The sequence below is a fragment of the Salmo salar genome, chromosome ssa11 (genome assembly GCF_905237065.1).
Source record: "Salmo salar chromosome ssa11, Ssal_v3.1, whole genome shotgun sequence".
NCBI lineage: Eukaryota > Metazoa > Chordata > Actinopteri > Salmoniformes > Salmonidae > Salmo > Salmo salar.
In genome coordinates this window covers 62,511,441-62,535,796 of record NC_059452.1, presented here as the reverse complement: position 1 = coordinate 62,535,796, position 24,356 = coordinate 62,511,441, and the positions used below count along the sequence as shown (strand labels likewise).

The following is a 24,356-nucleotide window of genomic DNA, read 5'->3' as shown; positions in this document are numbered from 1 at the left end:
AGGCAGGGCTTTCTCCTATAGAGCTCCATTTTTATGGAATAGTCTGCCTACCCATGTGAGAGACGCAGACTCAGTCTCAACCTTTAAGTCTTTACTGAAGACATATCTCTTCAGTAGGTCCTATGATTAAGTGTAGTCTGGCCCAGGGGTGTGAAGGTGAACGGAAAGGCTGGAGCAACAAACCGCCCTTGCTGTCTCTGCCTGGCCGGTTTCCCCTCTTTCCACTGGGATTCTCTGCCTCTACCCCTATTACGGGGGCTGAGTCACTGGCTTGCTGGTGTTCTTCCATGCCGTCCCTGGGAGGGGTGCGTGACTTGAGTGGGTCGACTCACTGACGTGGTCTTCCTGTATGGGTTGGCGCCCCCCCTTGGGCTGTGCCGTGGCGGAGATCTTTGTGGGCTATACTCGGCCTTGTCCCGGGATGGTAGGTTGGTGGTTGGAGATATCCCTCCAGTGGTGTGGAGGCTGTGCTTTGGCAAAGTGGGTGGGGTTATATCCTACCTGTTTGGTCCTGTCCGGGGGTTTCATCGGATGGGGCCACAGTGTCTCCTGACCCCTCCTGTCTCAGCCTCCAGTATTTATGCTGCAGTAGTTTATGTGTCGGGGGGCTAGGGTCAGTCTGTCACATCTGGAGTATTTCTCTTGTCTTTTCCGGTGTCCTGTGTGAATTTAAATATGCTCTCTCTAATTCTCTCTTTCCTTCTTTCTCTCTCTCGGAGGACCTGGGCCCTAGGACCATGCCTCAGGACTACCTGGCTTGATGACTCCTTGCTGTCCCATGTTCACCAGGCCGTGCTGCTGCTCCAGTTCCAACTGTTCTGCCTGCAGCTATGGAACCCTGACCTGTTCACCGGACGCGTGCTACCTGTCCCAGACCTGCTGTCCCACCACCTGCTGGAACCCTGACCTATTCACCGGACGTGCTACCTGTCCCAGACCTGCTGTTTTCAACTCTCTAGAGACAGCAGGAGTGGTAGAGATACTCTCAAAGATCGGCTATGAAAAAGTCAACTAACACTTACTCTTGTGTTACTGACTTGTTGCACCCTCGACAACTACTATGATTATTATTATTTGACCATGCTGGTCATTTATGAACATTTGAACATCTAGGCCATGTGCTGTTATAAATCTCCACCCGGCACAGCCAGAAGAGGACTGGCCACCCCTCACAGCCTGGTTCCTCTCTAGGTTTCTTCCTAGGTTTTGGCCTTTCTAGGGAGTTTTTCCTAGCCACCGTGCTTCTACACCTGCATTGCTTGCTGTTTGGGGTTTTAGGCTGGGTTTCTGTACAGCACTTTGAGATATCAGCTGATGTAAGAAGGGCTATATAAATACATTTGATTTGATTTTTATGATCTGATATGCAAAACGACGCCTGATTCAAAAAGTATAATTTTTTCATTTAAATTATTATTCAAAATTTTTGCAACCGGGCTCCCTGAGTGGCTCAGCAGTCTGAGTCGAGGCGACACTGCAGACCCAGGTTCGATCCCGGGTTTTATTACAACCAGCTGTGATCGGCAGTCCAATAGGGGGAGCACAATTTTTCCAGCGATGGCAGTGGTGGAAAAGTTCCCAATTGTCATACTTGAGTAAAAGTAAAGATACAGTTGAAGTCGGAGGTTTACATACACTTATGTTGGAGTCATTAAAACTTGTTTTTCAACCACTCCACAAATTTCTTGTTAACAAACTATAGTTGTGGGAAGTCGGTTAGGACATCTGCTTTGTGCATGACACAAGTAATTTTTCCAACAATTGTTTACAGACAGATTATTTCACTTATAATTCACTGTATCACAATTCCAGTGGGTCAGAAGTTTACATACACTAAGTTGACTGTGCCTTTAAACAACTTGGAAAATTCCAGAAAATGATGTCATGGCTTTAGAAGCTTCTGATAGACTAATTGACATCATTTGAGTCCATTGGAGGTGTACCTGTGGATATATTTCAATGCCTACCTTCAAACTCAGTGCCTCTTTGCTTGACATCATGGGAAAATAAAAAGAAATCAGCCAAGACCTCAGAAAAGAAATTGTTGACCTCCACAAGTCTGGGTCATCCTTTGGAGCAATTTCCAAACACCTGAAGGTACAATGTTCATCTGTACAAACAGTACGAAAGTATAAACACCATGGGACCACGCAGCCGTCATACCGCTCAGGAAGGAGACGCGTTCTGCCTCCTAGAGATGAACATACTTTGGTGTGAAAAGTGCAAATCAATCCCAGAACAACAGCAAAGGACCGTGTGAAGATGCTGGAGGAAACGGGTACAAAAGTATCAATATACACAGTAAAACAAATCCTATATCGACATAACCTGAAAGGCTGCTCAGCAAGGAAGAAGCCAATGCTCCAAAACTGCCATAAAAAAGCCAGACTACGGTTTGCCACTGTACATGGGGACAAAGACCGTACTTTTTGGAGAAATGTCCTCTGGTCTGATGAAACAAAATAGAATTGTTTGGCCATAATGACCATCGTTATGTTTGGAGGAAAAAGGGGAGGCTTGCAAGCCGAAGAACACCATCCCAACCTTGAAGCACGGCAGCATCATGTTGTTGGGGTGCTTTGCTGCAGGAGGGACTGGTGCACTTCACAAAATAGATGGCATCATGAGGAAAGAAAATGATGTGGATATATTGAAGTATATTGAAGCAGCATCTCAAGACATCAGTCAGGAAGTTAAAGCCTTGTCGAAAATGAGTCTTCCAAATGGACAATGACCCCAAGCATGCTTCCAAAGTTGTGGCTAAATGGCTTAAGGACAACAAAAACAAGGTATTGGTGTGGCCATCACAAAGCCCTGACCTCAATCCTATAGAAAATGTCTGGGCAGAACTGAAAAAGTGTGTGCGAGCAAGGAGGCCTACAAACCTGATTCAGTTACACCAGCTCTGTCAGGAGGAATTGGCCAACAATCACCCAATTTATTGTGGTAAGCTTGTGGAAGGCTACCCGAGATGTTTGACCCAAGTTAAACAATTTATTGGCAATGCTACCAAATACTAATTGAGTGTATGTAAACTTCAGACCTACTGGGAATGTGATGAAATAAATAAAAACTGAAATAAATCATTCTCTCGACTATTATTCTGACATTTCACATTCTTAATAAAGTGGTGATCCTAACTGACCTAAGACTAGGATTAAATGTCAGGAATTGTTAAAAACTGAGTTTAAATGTATTTGGCTAAGGTGTATGTAATCTTCCGACTTCAACTGTAGCTTAATAGAAAATGACTCAAGTAAAAGTGAAAGTCACCCAGTAAAATTCTACTTGAGTAAAAGTCTAAAAGTATTTGGTTTTAAATATACTTAAGTATCTAAAGTAAATGTAATTGCTAAAATATACTTAAGAGTCAAAAGTAAAAATAATATTAAAAAATCCTTATATTAATCAAACCAGAAAGCACAATGTTCTTGTTTTTTTAATTATGGATAGCCAGTGGCACACTCCAACACTCAGATAATTTACAGTGGCAGTAGGTCATCCCTACTGCCAGATCAAAGGCAGTAGGGATGACCAGGGATGCTCTCTTGATTAATGTGTGAATTGAACCATTTTTTGTTCTGCTAAGCATCCAAAATGTAACAAGTACTTTTGGGTGTCAGGGAAAATATATGGAGTAAAATGTACATTATTTTCTTGAAGAATGCACTGGAAAGTTGTCTAAAATATAAATAGTAAAGTAAAGTACAAATACCCCAAAAATTAGTACTTTAAAGTATTTTTATTAAGTAGTTTACACCACTGGCCGGGGGGGCTTTACTTGACTCATAGCGCTCTAGGGACTCCTTGTGGTGGGCCGGGCACCTGAAGGCTGACCTCGTCGTCAGGTGAACTGTGTTTCCTCCACATATTGGTGCCACTGGCTTTTAGGTTAAGCGGCGGGTGTTAAGAAGCGCACTTTGGCGGGTCATGTTTCGGAGGACGCATGACTCGACCTTTGCCTCCCGAGCCTGCTGGAGAGTTGCAGTGATGGGACAAGATCAAAATTGGGGAAAAAAGGGGGTATGAAATGTATAAATCTTGCCACCAATAGAATGTTATATATATGGCTGATACAATCTTCCTAGCTCTGCAGATTTTGCTGTGAGGAGGCAGAATCATTAGATCATTTATTTTGGTACTGTCCATATGTAGCTCGTTTTTGGTCACATGTCCAGGAACGGCTGAAGAATTGCAACATATACCTAGAACTAATGCTGAAGATAGCAATACTGGGTGATTTGAAAAGCCATAGTCAATCTATCAAAAATGTAATAATACTTTTAGCTAAATATTTATCTTTCATTTACAATCTGTAGAAACTATGAGAATAGAAAGGTTCAGTACTTTTGTCAAGCATCACAGCACAGTTTAAAAATATATGGCAAATAGAAATCCAATATGGATGGTGTTAAGAGATAGGTGGGAGTGGTTGAATGGAGCTAAAGGGTGGGACCAATAACAACAAGATAACAAATGTATCTGTATCTGTAAAATGTATGTCAGAACTTATATCAGTGAAACAGTACAGTATATCAATGAAACAGCACAGTTAAAAATATATGGCAAATAGAAATCAAACTGGATGGACATCAGAAATAGATGGGAGAGGTTAAATAGATTGTGTCCATAAAATGTATATAGTATGTATCAGCTGGAAGTAGGAAGCCTAAGTGTTGTTGTTCATTAGTTTACTCCAATTAGGGGGAGGGGTGGTAGGGTTTGCGGGAAATAATAACGATATTTTTGATGATAATAAAATATATATATATATATATATATATATATATATATATATTATTTAAGTGTGTAGAATGGCAGGAAATTAGCTTTAAATCTGCAAAAATGTCTCTCTGCCCCATGGCACAATATATACAATTGCAGAGAACTTGCTTTAAAACTGCAACATTTTCTCTACGCCCCATAGCAAAATGAGTAGAATTGCAGGGAATAAACCTCAAGACAGGGGCTACTAAAAGGTTTTACAGTGAGGTGCCCCCCCACTAGCGGTTCTGGGGGGGCAGGTGGGGCCAGCGCCCCTGTGGCAACCATTTTGGACCCCCTTGTGGCCTCACTAAATGTGGAGTATGAAATAATTTTTACATAACACATTTTTGCTATCGTTCTTTTTTTACATCCGTTATTAGACAGTGGCAACGATGATGATTATGAACATGGTCTTTTGCCTGCTAATGCAAGTGAAGAAAACGATATGACAACAATAACGTCTAAATGTAACTGGCCCCTCTAACAGTACAACTGGCCCCAGCTTGGCCCCCCCAGTTGAAATGGTCTAGAACCGCCACTGGCCCTCCCCCCAAAACAAATCTTGCTCCAGGCCCCCAAAAGGCTAGAACTGGCCCTGTGTTTGTCAGTCTGTGTGTGTGTGTGTGTTTTAAGCATTTCGTGCATGTATGTGCAGTGCACTTGTCTTTCTAGTTTGTGTGTCTGTGTTTCAGATGGCTTGATTTAACCAATCATAGAAAATACAAAACTCAAATATACATCTATTTAAACCACAAAGACAGGTGAAGTTTTCCAGTGCCTAGCAAAGAACGGCACTTTTTGGTAGATTCAAATTAAAGTATCTGTCAGTGGTAAAGGGTGTCACGCGCCAATGGTGGACTTTCGGGAACAGCACTCTTGTCTTTTGACATGTGTCTTTACACGTCACGTCAGTCGACTACTGACAACAACGACAGACATGTTTTTTTCAGGTGTGTCTTTCATGCATGACATCCGTCGTGCAACAAATGTAATCTTCAACATTTTTATAGATACATAATATTAGGCCTACTCCAATATAACAACGTAACGTTTTTATGCACAAAAGTAAAATGGTAATTAAATACCCTATCAGGACATTGCAATTATATTATATTTGAATATATAACAACAAGTTGTTAAAACTGTTTGGAGGTAACATTAAGCTAAATAATGTCCATCGCTTTCATAATGAAATATTATTCAATGCTTTTAAATTGATTCATAGAATTCCTGCTTCATATTCATTCTTGATTTTTAACCACAACTCAAGACATAAATGCGCAGAAATAACATACCGCGTGTGAATTCAAACTCTTGCAAGTGATGCAACATGGAATATTATTGTGATATAATATGCCTCCATAAAAAGTCCCTCAAATTAAGTCAGAAAAGTAGGCTAAAAGACCTCACATGAATGCATTGTGCGAATTGTGATTTTTGTTACCCAGACACTTGTAGGCAGTCCAGTGGCAGGAGGGATTTGAAGGTAAAATATCAGGGGCGGAGCTTTCGGTGCTTGGTAGAACGATGCCTTCTGAACTTAAAGGCAAAGTAATAAACTTAACATAAATCGCCAGTTGATGCTTCAGAGAGCCGCTCGCCTACGTTATTTCTGGTAATTTTGGACAGAAAACTCTTCACGGGGTGCACAGGATTTGCTGAGAAGATGCTTATTTTCCCACGACTTGCCTCGTATCTGATATCTATGTGACTGATTTTTGATAGATCAGACAAAAATCACGTTATTGACCAAAATAGCACAGTTCTTTGGTTGTTTTTGGCAAGATGTGTAGCCTTTAGCCGATGCGTTGCAGCCTATGACGATGATGTGTTGTAACGGTATGGTAAAGTTCTATCCTCTATATTAATCAACTCATGTTTTATGGAAAGTGCCGTCTAGATAAATACATATATAATGCGCAATGTATATCCTCTTGTGATGTCTGAATCGAAAAAGATTTCAACAAGCTCTTTTGGTCTATAAATATATCATGCTTTGTGCTAGTTGATAGATAATGCTTTGATAAGGTTATGCCCTGTACCATCCCAGCTGTGACTAATGCTGGGTTTGTAATTATGTTGGAGGAAGGAATTTACCGGTTGTGAAGTTGTAAATACCATTTGGATGCATTCACATGCTTTGAACTCTGTTGAGAAACGCTGATAAGCTGTATAAACTATAAATATAGCTATCATGTGTGTAAACAAATGATTGTGTTCAAAAACCAAATTAATAGATTACTTTTTATAAATAAAATGTTGTTGCAATTAACTGCCGAAAATGCTGTTATGGAGAGCATTAGTAGGGGATGTCAGATGTCAGCATGTGGGAGCTCAAATCAAATGTTATTGGTCACATACACATGGTTAGCAGATGTTAATGAAAGTGTAGCGAAATTCTTGTGCTTCTAGTTCTGACCGTGCAGTAATATCTAACAAGTAATCTAACAAATTCACAACAACTACCTTATACACACAAATGTAAAGGGATGAATTAGTATATGTACATATAAATATATGGATGAGCGATGGCCGTGCGGCATCGGCAAGATGCAGTAGATGGTATAGAATACAGTATATACCTATCAGATGAGTATTGTAGGATATGTAAACATTATTAAAGTGGCGTTATTTAAAGTGACTAGTGATATCTTTATTAAGTCCATTTATTAAAGTGGCCAGAGATTTGAGTCTGAGTGTTGGCAGCAACCTTTCTATGTTAGTGATGGCTGTTTAATAGTCTGATGGCCTTGAGATAGAAGCTGTTTTTCAGTCTCACGGTCCCAGCTTTGATGCACCGGTACTGACCTCGCCTTCTGGATGATCGCAGGGGAACAGGCAGTGGCTCGGGTGGTTGTTGTCCTTGATGATCTTTTTGGCCTTCCTGTGACAATGGGTGCTGTAGGTGTCCTGGAGGGCAGGTAGTTTGCACCCGGTGATGCATTGTGCAGACCACACTACCCTCTGGAGAGCCTTACGGTTGAGGGTGGTGCAGTTGCCATACCAGGCGGTGATACAGCCCGAAAGGATGCTCTCGATTATGCATCTGTAAAAGTTTGAGTGTTTTAGGTGACAAGCCAAATTTCTTTAGCCTCCTGAGGTTGAAGAGGCGTTGTTACGCCTTCTTCGCCACGCTGTCTGTGTGGGTGGACCATTTCAGTTTGTCCGTGATATGTACGCCGAGGAACTTAAAACAGAATTCAAATAGAATTCTCTTGGAAGATAATGCAGTCGGCATTTGATTGTAAGGAATTCTAGGTCAGGTGAACAAAAGGACTTGAGTTCCTGCTCAGGATGATAGATGAATTAGTTTCCCACTAGCAATTACCAGTTGGAGGGCCGTTCAAGTGGATTTTTCCCAGTCTTTTGTGGTAAATTTACACTTGGTTACGAACACAGCGATATTCCCTATATATTACCTGTTGTGCTTTTTATATTCTACTGCCTATGATTAAGTAAATACAGACAACATGATCAAAAAACAATAATAACTTTATTTTCCTTTGTTATTAATTATAGGGAATATTGTTTGTATTGGGCACTAGATACTTTGTATTAGGCTTAATAGGTTGAAATGGGTTTATGCCTCCATTTATTTTAGCCCAGGCTAACTTCATATAACATTAGCAACCAATTAAAGGAATGAAACCCACATTAATATTTGTGTGGAACAGTGGTGCACACATAGAGATCCTATTAAATTACTAGAGGGGCAATGTCATAAACCCTTAAAGTTCCAGAATGGGGTAGAAATGGCAGCCATATTGGTCAGGGAGAAATCCAAACCTGTCTAACAGGTCGTTATCAATAAAACGTCACAATAAGGTGCAGAATGTTTGATTTGCCTGCTGGGGGCCAAGGAGACCCCCATCACTGCTAAAACCATTGACAACTGCATGCCGTTTTCAAGGGATTGTTAAATAAATGTTATAACTAGTTGGTTGTAATATCATCACATCTTGAAGAGCATAGTCAGAACTACAGATTTCAGATTATTCCATTCAAAACAATTGCGCACATTTAGCTCTATAAATCAGTTATACAGCAAGTATTATTTTCATGATCAAATGATTATGTAATTTCAGATAGGGTAGCCTCATAGTATCTCTCAATATTGGCCACCATTAATTGGATATTTGAGTGATATAAAATAAAAGTTAACTATACCTGACAAGTATTAGTGCTTTAGGTTAAATTACACGCTCTGCCTGTCAAGCAGTAGAAGAGCGCATTTGCCGATGTACTGTTAGCTGATAATGTTTACTTTGCAAGGCAAGCGACCGGTAAAAGCTTTGTAGCTACAGTTGGCTAAACATAGTGGTAACTAGACTTAATGTACTTTTTTCTCAAACCAACATAGGCCTACCTAGGGAAGTTAGCCAACATTATCCTCTTTTCAACCTTGTTTTGAAGTGTTTAGTCACGATTTGCTGCTGACATGAAATACTACATTGATTGATGGACCACGTCAAATTGGCTAGCTAATAACAGATCACCTCAATATGGCTAGTTAACCAGAGAACTTTCATGGGATAACTAGATCAGGGGTAGGCAACCCTGTTCCTGGAGTGCTGCAGGTTGTGGAGGATTTTGTTCCAACTAGGCGCTAGACCTGACCAACTGAGCCAATTGATCAATTCAGTGATTGCCTACATTCAAAACACCTGGTTACTTCGAAAACATGAAGAGCCTGCGGCACTGCAGGACCAGGGTTGCCTACCCCTGAACTGGATGGCTATATCCAAATATTGTTTGATTTCCTTGCCATCTGTAGTGGTGATGACAGTAGTCTTTATGGCAACTTTACCAGGATGAGGACTTGCCGATGTCAAGCTCGTTCCAAATGCCTCATCTCGGATGAAGCAAGCTAAATACATGTTGTTTGCCAAATGGATAGGAGAAACACTCTAAATATCTGAAATTACATGATCAATTAATGTTTACTGATAATGAAAAGCATGCAGTTTCTTGCTGTACAACTCTGATGATAGAACACAATGTGAAATAATTGGAAATGTGTAGTTCTGACTATGCTCTTCAAAAGGTGATGATAATAAAACCAAATAGTTATAACATTTATTTAACAATTCCTTGAAAAAGGCACGTAGTTGGTCAATGGTTTTAGCAGGGGGTTCCTTGGCCCCCAAATGCCAAATCGAACGCTATGCACCGTATTGTGACATTTTATTGACAATGACCTATTGGAATGAATGGCAGTAGAGGCATAATCCTGATTTTATTTATGCAGGAAAATGAAAGTATGGCTTGTGATATATCAGAAATTGAGTAATAGAATATTGTCAACCTAAAATATTGTCATACAATTTTAAATACAGCTTCTAAAATATACAGTACCAGTCAAAAGTTTGGACACACCTACTCATTCAAGGATTTTTCTTTATTTGTACTGTTTTCTACATTGTATAATAAAATGATGAAATTCCACATATGGAATCATGTAGTAACCAAAAAAGTGCAAAACAAATCAAAATATATTTTAGATTTTAGATTCTTCAAAGTAGCCACCAGCTTCACCTGGAATCCTTTCCCAACAGTCTTGAAGGAGTTCCCACTTATGCTGAGCACTTGTTGGCTGCTTTTCCTTCACTCTGCGATCCAACTCATCCAAACCATCTCAATTGGGTTGAGGTCGGGTGATTGTGAAGGCCAGGTAATCTGATGCAGCACTCCATCACTCACATTCTTGGTCAAATAGCCTGGAAGTGTGTTGGGTCATTGTCCTGTTGAAAACAAATTATAGTCCCACTAAGCGCAAACCAGATGCGATGGCTTATCACTGCAGAATGCTGTGGTAGCCATGCTGGTTAAGTGTTCCCTGAATTCTAAATAAATCACTGGCAGTGAAACTAGCAAACCACCCCCACACCATCACAGCTCCTCCTCCATGCTTCACAGAGGGAACCACACATGCAGAGATAATCCGTTCACCTATTCTGCGTCTCACAAAGACACGGTGGTTGGAACCAAAAATCTCAAATTTGGATGCGTCAGAACAAAGGACAGATTTCCACCGGTCTAATGTCCATTGCTTGTGTTTCTTGGCCTAAGCAAGTCTCTCCTTCTTATTGGTGTCCTTTAGTAGTGGTTTCTTTGCAGCAATTTGACCATGAAGGCCTGATTCATGCAGTCTCCTCTGAACAGTTGATGTTGAGATGTGTCTGTTACTTCTGAGGTGCAGTTCTGAGGTGCAGTTAATTGCCGATTTCTGAGGCTGGTAACTCTAATGAACTTATCCTCGGCAGTAGAGGTAACTCTGGGTCTTAATTTCCTGTGGCGGTCCTCATGGGAGCCAGTTTCATCATGGCGCTTGATGGTTTTTGCGACTGCACTTGAAGAAACTTTCAAAGTTCTTGTAATTTTCCAGATTGACTGATCTTCTTGTCTTGAAGTAATGATGGACTGTCTTTTCTCTGATTATTTGAGCTTGTTCTTGCCATAATATTTACTTGGTATTTTACTAAATAGGTTTATCTTCTGTATACCACCCCTACCTTGGCACAACACAACTGATTGTCTTAAACACATTAAGAAGGAAAGAGATTCCACAAATTAACTTTTAACAAGGCACACCTGTTAATTGAAATGCATTCCAGGTGACTACTTAATGAAGCTGGTTGAGAGAATACCAAGAGTGTGCAAAGCTGTTATCAAGTCAAAGGGTGGCAACTTTGAAGTGTCTCAAATATAAAATATAATTTGCCTACTGCAGATGTGGCCAGGGCAATAAATTGCAATGTCTGTACTGTGAGACGCCTAAGACAGCACTACAGGGAGACAGGACGGACAGCTGATCGTCCTCACAGTGGCAGACCAGTGCTCAGACTGTCCACAATAGTCTGAGAGAGGCTGGCCTGAGGGTTTGTAGGCCTGTTGTAAGGCAGGTCCTAACCAGACATCACCGGCAACAACATCGCCTATGGGCACAAACCCACCATCGCTGGACCAGACAGGACTGGCAAAAAGTGCTCTTCACTGACGAGTCGCGGTTTTGTCTCACCAGGGGTGATGGTCGGATTTTAATTTATCGTCAAAGGAATAAGCGTTACACCGAGGCCCGTACTCTGGAGCGGGATCGATTTGGAGGTGGATGGTCCTTCATGGTCTGGGGCGGTATGTCACAACATCATCAGACTGAGCTTGTTGTCATTGCAGGCAATCTCAATGCTGTGCGTTACAGGGAACACATCCTCGTTCCTCATGTGGTACCCTTCCTGCAGGCTCATCCTGACATGACCCTCCAGCATGACAATGCCACCAGCTACACTGCTCGTTCTGTGCATGATTTCGAGACAGGAATGTCAGTGTTCTGCCATGGCCAGCGAAGAGCCCGGATCTGGGCACATCTGGGACATGTTTGATCTGAGGGTGAGGGCCATTCCCCCCAGAAATGTACGGGAACTTGCAGGTGCCTTGGAGGAAGAGTGGGGTAACATCTCACAGAAAGAACTGGCAAATCTGGTGCAGTCCATGAGGAGGAGATGCACTGCAGTACTTAATGCAGCTGGTGGCCACACCAGATACTGACTCTTACTTTTGATGTTGACCACCCCTTTGTTCAGGGACACATTATTCAATTTCTGTTACTCACATGTCTGTGGAACTTGTTCAGTTTGTCTCAGTTGTTGAATCTTGTTATGTTCTTACAAATATTTACACACGTTAAGTTTGCTGAAAATTAACACTGTTTTTTTGCTGAGTTAATATATTTTTCCTTTATTATTTTGCCCTAACCCTTCCACCCCTCCCTTAATTGGAGTAAACTAATGGACAACAACACTTAGGCTTCTACTTCCAGCTTATTCAAACTATATACATTTTATGGACACAATATATTTTACAATAGTTATCTTCTGTTTGTTTTCAATCCCGTCATTCAGCTACCCTCAATCCCTCCCATCTATGTCTGAAGAACATCCAGTTACATTTCTATTTGCCATATCTTTTTAACTTTGCTGTTTCACAAAAGGTCTGAACATATACATTTTATGGCCACAGTATATTTGACTTGAGCTATCTTGTTGTTTTTAGTCCCACCCTTCAGCTCCACTCAACCCCACACCATCCATTTTTTAAATTTCTATTTCCCATATATTTATTTTTTATATTATTGATCGATTGACTTGACACAAATTTAATGAACGGTATAGAATTGCCTTTCCCTTCACCTTTAAGAGCTTGAGACTGTCACGGAGGAGGTGTCAAGCATAGAGACAAAATTTCAGCCAATTAAAAAACCCTGACCCCCTTGCGAGCGCCAGTCGGAGAAAGGGAGGGCACAAGGCCAGAGCAATGTGCGCAGTTTCCAAGGAAACTGCATGTTATGACCTCTTCATAGCCCTCCACATCCCATCCACCCTCAGCCAATGGATTCGTTTCCATGGAAATGTCTCTAGCTGGGTATGGAAACATTTAGCTGCTGAAACTCAATTGGAAAGGTACATGGGCAAATTATAAATCAATATCAAATAAAATAAAATTGTATTTGTCACATGTGCTGAAAACAACAGGTGTAGACCTTACAATGCTTACTTACTAGCCCTTAACCAACAATGCAGTTTTAAGAAAAATACGTGATAAGTAAAAGAAATGGATAAGTAAGAAATAAAAGTAACAAATAATTTAAGAGCAGCAGTAAAATAACAATAGCGAGGCTATATACAGGGGGTACCGGTACAGAATCAATGTTCAGGGGCACCGGTTAGTTGAGGTAATGGAGGTAATATGTACAGGTAGGTAGAGTTAAAGTGACTATGCATAGATAATAATCAGAGAATAGCAGCAGTGTAAAAGAGGGGGGTGGGGAAAATACAAATAGTCTGGGTAGCCATTTGATTAGCTGTTCATGAGTCTTATGGCTTGGGGTAGAAGCTGTTGAGAAGCCTTTTGGACCTAGACTTGCATTCCGGTACCGCTTGCCGTGCTGTAGCAGAGAGAACAGTCATGACTAGAGTGGCTGGACTTAGGGTTAGTTAGTTAGGCTTAGGGACAGTTTTTATGGCCTTTCTCTGATCACCTGGTATAGAGGTCTTGGATGGCAGGAAGCTTGGCCTCAGTGATGTACTGGGTCGTTACGCACATCCCTCTGTAGTGCCTTGCGGTCAGAGGCCAAGCAGTTGCCATACCAGGCAGTGATGCAACCAGTCAGGATGCTGTCGATGGTGCAGCTGTAGAACTTTTTGAGGGCCCATGCCAAATCTTTTCAGTCTCCTGAGGGGGAATAGGTTTTGTTGTGCCCTCCTCATGACTGTATGTGGACACCAACGAACTTGAAGCTCTCAACCTGCTCCACTACAGCCCCGTCGATGAGAATGGGGGCGTGGTCGGGCCTCCTTTTTCTGTATTCCACAATCATGTCCTTTGTCTTGATTACATTGAAGGAGAGGTTGTGGCACCACATGGCCAGGTCTCTGACCTCCTCCCTATAGCCTGTCTCATCGTTGTCTGTGATCAGGCCTACCACTGTTGTGTCATCAGCAAACTTAATGATGGTGTTGGAGTCATGCCTGCCATGCAGTAATGAGTGAACAGGGAGTACAGGAGGGGACTGAGCACGCACCCCTGATGGGCCCCCGTGTTGAGGATCAGCATAGAGGATGAGTTGTTACCTACCCTTACCACCTGGGGGTGGCCCGTCAGGATGTCCAGGATCCAGTTGCAGAGGGAGGTGTTTTGTCCCAGGGTCCTTAGCTTAGTGATGAGCTTTGAGGGCACTATGGTGTTGAACGCCGAGCTGTCGTTAATGAATAGCATTCTCACGTAGGTGTTCCTTTTGTCCAGGTGGGAAACGGCAGTGTGGAGTGCAATAGAGATGGCATCAACTGTGGATATTTTGGGGCGGTATGCAAATCCGAGTGTGTCTAGGGTTTTGGGGATAATGGTGTTGATAGGGCCATGACCAGCCTTTCAAAGCACTTTATGGTTGCAGGTGTGAGTGCTACTGGTCGGTAGTTATTTAGGCAGGTTACCTTAGTCCCTTTGCCCAAGAACACTATGTTGGTTTGCTTGAAACATGTTGGTATTACAGATTCAGACAGGGAGAGGTTGAAAATGTCAGTCAAGTCACTTGTCATTTGGTCAGCGCATGCATGGAGTACACGTCCTGGTAATCTGTCTGGCCCTGCGGCCTTGTAAATGTTGACCTGTTTAAAGGTCTTACTTACATCGGCTACGGAGAGCGGGATCACACAGTCGTCCGGAACAGCTGATGCTCTCATGCATGTTTCAGTGTTACTTGCCTCGAAGCAAGCATAGAAGCAATTTAGGTCGTCTTTTAAGCTCGTGTCACTGGGCAGCACGCGGCTCTGCTTCCCTTTGTAGTCTGTAATAGTTTTCAAGCCCTGCCACATCCGATGAGTGTCGGAGCTGGTGTAGTACGATTCGATCTTATTCCTGTATTGACGCTTTGCCTGTTTGATGGTTCGTCAGAGGGCATAGCGGGATTTCTTATAAGCATCCGGGTTAGAGTCCCCCTCCTTGAAAGCAACAGCTCTACCCTTTAGCTCAGTGCGGATGTTGCCTGTAATCCATGGCTTCTGTTTGGGGTATGTACGTATGGTCACTGTGTGGACGACGTCATCGATGCACTTATTGATGAAGCCAGTGACTGATGTGGTGTACTCATCAATGCCCTCGGAAGAATCCCAGAACATATTCCAGTCTATGCTAGCAAAACTGTCCTGTAGCTTAGCATTATCTGACCACTTATTGACCAAGTCACTGGTGCTTCCTGGTTTAGTTTTTTCTTGTAAACAGGAATATGGTCAGATTTGCCAAATGGAGGGCGAGGAGAGCTTTTATGCATCTCTGTGTGTGGAGTAAAGGTGGTCTAGAGATTTTTTTCCCTCTGGTTGCACATTTAACATGCTGGTAGAAATGAGGTAAAACGGATTTAAGTTTCCCAACATTAAAATCCCTAGAAACTAGGAGCGCCACCTCTGGATGAGTGTTTTCCTGTTTGCTTATGGCCGTATATAGTTCATTGAGTGCGGTCTTAGTGCCAGCATCAGTTTGTGGTGGTAAATAGATATCTATGAAAAATATAGATGAAAACTCTCTTGATAAATAGTGTGGTCTACAGCTTATCATGAGATACTCTACCTCAGGTGAGCAAAACCTCAAGACTTCCTTAGATATTGTGCACCAGCTGTTGTTTGCAAATATGCAGTTGAAGTCTGAAGTTTACATACACCTTAGCCAAATACATTTAAACTCAGTTTTTCACAATTCCTGACATTTAATCCACGTAAAAATTCCCTGTCTTAGGTCAGTTAGGATCACCACTTTATTTTAAGTATGTGAAATGTCAGAATAATAGCAGAGAGAGTCATTTATTTCAGCTTTTATTTCTTTCATCACATTCCCAGTAGGTCAGAAGTTTACATACACTCAATTAGTATTTGGTAGCATTGCCTTTAAATTGTTTAACTTGGGTCAAACGTTTCGGGTAGCCTTCCACAACCTTCCCACAATAAGTTGGGTGAATCTTGGCCCATTCCTCCTGACAAAGCTGGTGTAACTGAATCAGGTTTATAGACCTCCTTGCTCGCACACACTTTTTTCAGTTCTGCCAACAAATTTTCTATAAGATTGAGGTCAGGGCTTTGTGATGGCCACTCCAATAGCTTGACTTTGTTGCCCTTAACCTCTTGGGGCTAGGTGGGACGCTAGCGTGCCACCCGTGGTGCACTCCATCAACAGCAGGTGCATTTCAAGAGCGGCAAATTTGAATCCAAATAAATGTCAAAATTCAAATTTTTCAAAAATACAACTATGTTACACCATTTGAAAGATAAACATCTCCTTAATCTAACCACGTTTTACGATTTCAAAAAGGTTTTACGGCGAAAGCATAAATTTAGAGTATGTTAGGACAGTACATTTACAAGAGTTGTGTGTAATGTTTTGTCAAGTCAAAGACAGGGTCACCAAAACCATAAAACCAGCTAAAATGATACACTAACCTTTTACAATCTCCATCAGATGACACTCCTAGGACATTATGTTAGACAATGCATGCATTTTTAGTTCTATCAAGTTCATATTTATATACAAAAACAGCGTTTTACTATGGCATTGATGTTGAGGAAATCGTTTCCCTCCAATAACCGGCAGTCAAGTCAGCGTCACAAATTAAATAATTAAAATTAGAAAACATTGGTAAAATATTATATTGTCATTTAAAGAATTATAGATTTACATCTTTTGAACGCAATCAACTTGCCAGATTTAAAAATAACCTTACTGGGAAATCACACTTTGCAATAATCTGAGCACTGTGCCCAGAAAAATACGCGTTGCGATACAGACTAGACGTCATGTTGGGGAGATCTAAAATCGAAAATACTATGTAAATAATCCATTACCTTTGATTCTCTTCATCAGATGTCACTTCCAGGTATCACAGGTCCATAACGAATGTAGTTTTGTTCAAAAAAAGCTCATCATTTATGTCCAAAAATCTCCGTCTCGTTAGCACATGATGTAAGCCAGCCGGACTCTTCGTCATGAACGAGGGGAAAAAATATATTTCCGTTCGTTCAAACATGTCAAACGTTGTATAGCATAAATCATTAGGGCCTTTTTTAACCAGAACATGAATAATATTCAAGGTGGACGAATGCATAGCCTTTTATAACGTATTGGAACGAGGGTACCCAACATGAAGTAGCGCGCCAGGTGTCTAATGGGACATCACCGTTCCATGGCTCTTGTTCGGTCAGATCTCCCTCCAGAAGACTCAAAACACTTTGTAAAGGCTGGTGACATCTAGTGGAAGCAATAGGAAGTGCCAAAATATTCCTAAACCCCTGTGTTTTTCAATGGGATAGGTTTGAAGTCAATACAACACATCAGGTATCCACTTCCTGTCAGAAAATGTCTCAGGGTTTTGCCTGCCAAATGAGTTCTGTTATACTCACAGACACCATTCAAACAGTTTTGGAAACTTTAGAGTGTTTTCTATCCATATATAATAAGTATATGCATATTCTAGTTACTGGGTAGGATTAGTAACCAGATTAAATCGGGTACATTTTTTTTATCCAGACGTGCAAATGCTGCCCCCTAGACCCAACAGGTTAAGCCATTTTGCCACAACTTTGGAAGCATGCTTGGGGTCAATGTCCATTTGGAAGATCCATTTGTGACCAAGCTTTAACTTCCTGATTGATGTCATGAGATGTTGCTTCAATATATCCACATAATTTTCCTACCTCATGATGCCATCTATTTTGTGAAGTGCACCAGTCCCTCCTGCAGCAAATCCCCCCCACAACATGATGCTGCCCCCCCCCGTGCTTCACGGTTGGGATGGTGTTTTTTGGCTTGCAAGCCTCCCCCTTTTTCCTCCAAACATAATGATGGTCATTATGGCCAAACAGTTCTATTTTTGTTTCATCAGACCAGAGGACATTTCTCCAAAAAGTACAATCTTTATCCCCATGTGCAGTTGCAAACTGTAGTCTGGCTTTTTTTATGGCAGTTTTGGAGCAGTGCCTTCTTCCTTGCTGAGCAGCCTTTCAGGTTATGTCGATTTAGGACTCGTTTTACTGTGGATATAGATACTTTTGTACCTGTTTCCTCCAGCAACTTCACAAGGTCCTTTGCTGTTGTTCTGGGATTGATTTGCACTTTTCGCATCAAAGTACGTTCATCTCTAGGAGACAGAACGCGTCTCCTTCCTGAGTGGTATGACGGCTGCGTGGTCCCATGGTGTTTATACTTGCGTACTATTGTTTGTACAGTTGAACATGGTACCTTCAGGCCTTTGGAAATTGCTCTCAAGGATGAACCAGACTTGTGGAGGTGTACCATTTTTTGGCTTATTTCTTTTGATTTTCCCATGATGTCAAGCAAAGAGGCACTGAGCTTGAAGGTAGGCCTTGAAATACATCCACAGGTACATCTCCAATTGACTCAAATTATGTCAATTAGCCAATCAAAAGCTTCTAAAGCCATGACATTATTTTCTGGAATTTTCCAAGCTGTTTAAAGGCACAGTCAACTTAGTGTATGTAAACTTCTGACCCACTGGAATTGTGATACAGTGAATTATAAGTGAAATAATCTGTCTGTAAACAATTGTTGGAAAAATTACTTGTGTCATGCACAAAGTAGATGTCCTAACCGACTTGCCAAAACTATAGTTTGTTAACAAGAAATTTGTGGAGTGGTTGAAAAACGAGTTTTAATGACTCCAACCTAAGTGTTTGTAAACCTCCGACTTCAACTGTACATAGATGCCACCCCTTGTTTTACCAGAGGCTACTGTTCTATCCTGCCATTACAGTGTATGTTATTCATGTCGTCGTTCATCCAAGACTCGGTGAAACATAAGATATTACCGTCCCGTTGGTAGGATATACATGCTTGTTGTTAGTCTGTTTTATTTTCGAATGATTGTACGTTGGCTAATAGTACCGATGGTAAATGCAAATTACTCACTCACCACCTGTGATGGCAGAAACATTACGTGCAAAATAAGTTACAAATAACCCAAAAAAACACACAGAATAGCACAATTGGTTAGGAGACTGTAAAACATGTTTGCAATTCCTTTTCCTAAATGAGTATGCATTTTTTTGTGACAATTCTAATTGAAATGCAAAAAAAGATATTGCATTATCATTTTCATGATTGAGTATGCATAATATCTGACAATTTGAAAAAGAAATAGCAAATTGTGTTTGATATTTCATTTCCATGGTGCTATCCAGTACAACACTGATGCATCACTAAATGCTTAAATGACAAATCATTTATTATGTTTGCCATTTCATTTGCTTGTTGTGATAGCATGAATTGTGACAAATATAAAAATAATTCTCAATTTGCAATTCACCATTTTTTTACATACTCTGTGTGGTTTAAGACTGTCAAAATTGTAATGGTCAATCAAATTCCATAAATCAATTGCAATGCTTCATTTTGCTATTTACTTTCCTATATTTCGTTATCGTTTTTGACTTGGGTGTCAATCAAACACTGTGGGCGGGGTTCCGGTAATCTGAGGCAGAAGACTTTGCCTGTGCTTGCTGTCAACAGTCGCTTTCGGTTGTAGCTGTATTGATATGGCATGTGTTTAGGCTATCCCGGCAACAGCCAGTGAGAAACCCCACAGAAGAAGAACATCCAGTGTGTGCGAGGAGTTTGTGAGTGGGGACTATAAAGCCTAGCTAATATGGCTAATTGGCTATGTAATGTAGCTAGCTACCAGTAGGTAACATAGCTAGCTAGTAGCTTTAGAAAGCTTTTGGCAGCTTTCTGCCGTCTCCCCTAGAGTTCTCAACCATTAGATTCGCCAACGACTGCCTCATGTGAACTACAATCCCAACGCTGTGTTTTAATGTTTAGAAACTTCAGTAATCATATCTTGTGATACAGCTTTCAAAACATATGGCCCTTATCTTTCACCAGCGAGAACGAATCCTTCAAATAAAAAAGACACACTTACTGTAGCAGTATTGCCCAAATCAATACAGGTACGCTTACTCACAGGTGTTTGAAGCATTCTAGATAGCTAATTAGCACAGGTGGTCACCTCTTGAGCATGGAGATAGGGCCGTGTGGGAACCCTAACCCTATCAAGGTGTGTATCAATTTAACCTTTTTATTTTATTTTAGGCCTGATATGAAAGATTAGGTCCTCACGCTTCCAAAACTATACCACAAGCGATGCATGTAATGTTCAGACCATGTTTCGTTGATCTTAACAAAACTCCCCCCTACAGAAGCACCTATGTCCAATGTGTAATGTAATGGAACTGAGAGTCATGATCAAAGGCTAGCTTGCTAGTACCTAATTGGCTATGAAGAGGCGTTACTGGCTAGCCCACTGGCACTGGCTAGCGTAGCTAGCTAGTTACCTTCACAACAAGACATTGTGGAAGTAGGTATCCCATATTAGGTACTATTACTTGGATAGATCAGAGGCAGAGGTTGCAAGCATAGAGGTAGATACCAGCAGCATACCACCCTGCATCTCACTGCAGGCTTGCTTCTGAAGCTAAGCAGGGTTGGTCCTGATTGGTCCTGGTCGGTCCCTGGACATTGCCCTGTGTAGGGTGCCGTCTTTCGGATGGGACGTTAAACGGGTGTCCTGACTCTGTGGTCACTAAATATCCCATGGAACTTATCGTAACAGTAGGGGTGTTAACCCCGGTGTCCTGGCTAAATTCTCAATCTGGCCCTCATACCATCAAGGTCACCTAATCATCCCCAGCTTACAATTGGCTCATTCATCCCCTCTCCTCTCCCCTGTGACTATTCCCCAGGTTGTTGCTGTAAATGAGAATGTGTTCTCAGTCAGCTTACCTGGTAAAAACCGTTTTAAAACCGTTTGCAAGTCATTACAAGTCATTATTTGGCAGTGATTGTGCAACCCAAAGACACATTGTGTCACTCTGTGAACAGACCATGTGTGGAGCCCCCTTTCTCCTCATAGGCAGTACTCAATGAGTTGGATTTTTGTCCTGATTGTCCTCCCTTTTACCAAAGTGTGCACTTTCAAACTTCCATGATGAGGAGTTTGCAAGTGCACACCATAAGACAAGGGTGGAGAATTGGGATGTAACCCCCATGCACTCTCTCAACCACCTATACGCCTATTCCTGTAGCTGAGGGTTACAGCGATATTACAATGAGGGGATTCAATTAAGCTGGCCTGGGTGGGCAGAGATTGCACCAGGTGAAAGTGATTGTTTTGAAAATCGGGCTGCCTCCCAGGTGTGAGCCGGGTGCCCTGGTGAAGCCGGCTCAAAACAAAGTGACGTTTGTCAAGAATGTGGAGTAATGATTTAGGATTCAGAGTGTTGTTTGCTCTTGGTAAAAAAAACTCATATTTACCTTTATTTGCCTTCCCAAGTAAAACTAGTAAAATTCTATCATATACTTTATGGAAAATACATTTTGCATGTTTCTGAACAATGAACCATGATGTCTTGTTGACGATATGACTTGGCGGCGCAGATTACTGTTCGTGTTGAGCAGGGCGCTCCTCCCTCACCGCTTTCGGCCATTCATGTCACGAGCCATAGCCCGGTGCACCCCGTTCCAGTTGAATTAAACTCCCTCAATATAACTCTAGTCTATGACATGGAAGTGTACACAGTATAATAAAAATATAATTCTATTCCTATTGTAGTCCCATGATCCTCCCCCACTGAGTTATTGTCTGTTACATTTCGTTTATTGTAAGTCAAGCTTTCGTTTGCATGCCAGTAAACGTCAACCTTACAGTATTTAATTATTATATCGCAGGGGACAGTAACAGAGACTTTGTAAGGGGCAGATAATCTATGATAGAAATTGATTATGAGTTCCTGTTGTCTGATTTGAAGGCTACAAAAGGTATTTTTGGAAGAAAAGCCTTTTCTATATTAGCTCATTTTCCCCAGACCTGACAGTGTGCCTTTCAATTAATCTATTTTGTGTTCCAACCCTAAGGAAACTATGATGACATTTCTGTGTACGGGCAACCCCAACAGCTCCTCCAGCAGAAGCTGCTTCCTCCTGTCTTCCAGATGCTGTTGACCAAGTTGTCCACCATCTGACGGGTAAGGATGTTCTCCCATAGGAAGCAAGGCCTGAAGGGGTACCAACATGGCTGAAAGATGTATTGATACCCTGATTCCCCCCCCCCTTCCAGTGGTCTGCACTGGCTACTCCCCTTCATAGAATGGACTAAAGAGCAATGGAATTGTACATTTGGTTAATCTAGTTCAGTGTTCCTATTTCTTGCCTAATGGACAACAGTGTGGACATTGTCATCCCTATCTGTGCTGCAACACCTAATTGAACTACTCAATAAGACCACACTTGGGTAAATGGAGTGAATGAGTGATTGGTTACGACAACATGCACTAAACCGGAGCATACAGTTAGTGTGAACAATAAAAAACAGAAGTGAATTGAATTGTGACTAGTTTACTTATGAGTTGTACATTGATCATCTGTATTTTAGGTTTCCATCCATGCTGTCCATTTTGCATAATTTGTGCTCCTTTTTCACAGGCGGTTCTGGCTGATGACCTGTCTCCATAGCTGATAGAAACCGAAAAGGAATATCATCCCCAATGATACTGCTAATATTAGTAACTGTACTGATGAGGAACAGGAGGGCAGGCTTATCCATTGTCCCTGAACTGCTTGAAGTGTTCAGTCAAAATTACAGTGCCACTTTGTTACCGCTAGTCACATGTTCAAGAAGATGTTCTGCAAAAATAATAACAATACAGAGATGTTCTTGCTCTTCAATGAGGTTCTGACAATCATATGTTGGAATCCATTATAAAGGAAACCTACAGTAGTTGAACACTTTGTGTAGATAGTAACCTGTTTGTTGAACGCCAGTGATTTTAAGAACAAGAATAACTATTACCTGTAGGACAATGTCTCTATCACAGGTCACCAAGGGTAAATTAACCTGTTAGGGCTAGGGGGCAGTATTGACACGGCTGGATAAAAAACATACCCGATTTAATCTGGTTACCACTCCTACCCAGTAACTAGAATATGCATATACTTATTACATATGGATAGAAAACACCCTAAATTTTCTAAAACTGTTTGAATGGTGTCTGTGAGTATAACAGAACTCATATGGCAGGTCAAAACCTGAGAGATTCCTTTACAGGAAGTGGCCTGTCTGACCATTTCTTGAACTTCTTTTCCATCTCTATCATTTACTAAGGATCTCTGCTCTAACGTGACACTTCCCACGTCGTCCATTGGCGCTCAGAGCCCGGGAAAAAACAGAATGTCGTCATTCCAGCCCCAGGCTGAAACACATTATCGCCTTTCTCAAGTGGCCGATCAAGGGACACTGGCCTTATGCGCGTGACCCCGACCGCCCCCGCCTTTGGGATTTTTTCCTCTGTTTGCCGAAAAGGAGATTCCCTGTCGGAATATTATCGCTTTTCTACGAGAAAAGTGTCGTAAAAATTGATTTTAAACAGCGGTTGACATGCTTCGAAGTACGGTAATGGAATATTTAGAATTTTATTGTCACGAATTGCGCCATGCCCGCGACACTTCTTTACTATTTCGGATAGTGTCTGGAACGCACGAACAAAACGCCGCTATTCGGATATAACGATGGATTATTTTGGACCAAACCAACATTTGTTATTGAAGTAGCAGTCCTGGGTGTGCATTCTGACGAAGACAACAAAAGGTAATCAAACTTTTATAATAGTAAATATGATTATGGTGAGTGCTAAACTTGCCGGGTGTCTAAATAAGCGAGCCCGTGATGCCTGGGCTATGTACTTAGAATATTGCAAAATGTGCTTTCACCAAAAAGCTATTTTAAAATCGGACATATCGAGTGCATAGAGGAGGTCTGTATCTATAATTCTTAAAATAATTGTTATGCTTTTTGTGAACGTTTATCGTGAGTAATTTAGTAAAATGTTAGCGAATTCCCCGGAAGTTTGCGGGGGTATGCTAGTTCTGAACGTCACATGCTAATGTAAAAAGCTGGTTTTTGATATAAATATGAACTTGATTGAACAAAACATGCATGTATTGTATAACATAATGTCCTAGGGTTGTCATCTGATGAAGATCAT

At 41.4% G+C, this 24,356-nt stretch overlaps 1 long non-coding RNA gene across 1 annotated transcript; it reads left to right on the top strand.

Annotated features, from left to right (window-relative positions):
* The first annotated feature begins 6,346 nt into the window (after window positions 1-6,346).
* LOC106562883 (uncharacterized) lies at window positions 6,347-23,273 on the top strand. Its single transcript, XR_001319124.2, has 3 exons — window positions 6,347-6,606; window positions 22,231-22,340; window positions 22,798-23,273. It is a non-coding gene; the product is annotated as an uncharacterized lncRNA (long non-coding RNA).
* The last annotated feature ends 1,083 nt before the right edge of the window (window positions 23,274-24,356 follow it).